Below are 547 nucleotides of genomic sequence, written 5' to 3'. Positions count from 1 at the left end.
AAATACAAAGCTGCTAATTGTAATAATAGGTCCAGAATTATCGGGAAATTATCATGTAATGCAGATTTGTCTGAGGTGCATTTGCGGTAAAATAGAACTTCAGGATATCATCGGATGTTGTATAACAATTTTGCAACTTCACTGAATATGTAGTTAAATGTGATTATTATATTTAACGCAAAATTTAGGAATGATATAATATTAACACTAACTTTAAGAACGGTACAGAGTGAAAGTTATCCGTTAATTATAATGTCTACATCGCAAAGTCAAGCGAGTGAGGATATAATAACGATGCAAGAAGTATTGTGCTTATAAATATTACTCTTTGTCAACAAAAGCAATAAATTCCCATTTTTCAAACCATGCAGAGTCCATGAGGAAGTTTGTATAGTTTTTTATAATTAACGTTTAATTATCTATCATAACGTAAAATTTCTGAATGATGCTTATATCGTGATGCTTTTCATCGCTCTCTTCTATCTGTAGGGAAAGCAATTCTGATGAATAAGCTTTTATTCCATAATTTTATAAATCAAAGATGCGC

General features: G+C 30.3%; 2 protein-coding genes across 8 annotated transcripts in view; one reads left to right on the top strand and one right to left on the bottom strand.

Annotated features, from left to right (window-relative positions):
* Nucleotides 1–547, bottom strand: part of LOC116846861 (four and a half LIM domains protein 2) — a 642,247-nt gene that overhangs the window by 213,697 nt on the left and 428,003 nt on the right. The gene's annotated exons all lie outside the window — the stretch shown is intronic.
* Nucleotides 1–547, top strand: part of LOC116846868 — a 24,622-nt gene that overhangs the window by 1,959 nt on the left and 22,116 nt on the right. The gene's annotated exons all lie outside the window — the stretch shown is intronic.

The sequence above is a fragment of the Odontomachus brunneus genome, unplaced genomic scaffold, assembly GCF_010583005.1.
Source record: "Odontomachus brunneus isolate Ranch 3 - 2012 unplaced genomic scaffold, Obru_v1 Obru_scaffold_071, whole genome shotgun sequence".
In the NCBI taxonomy this organism is placed as follows: domain Eukaryota; kingdom Metazoa; phylum Arthropoda; class Insecta; order Hymenoptera; family Formicidae; genus Odontomachus; species Odontomachus brunneus.
This window is presented reverse-complemented; position numbering and strand designations above follow the sequence as displayed.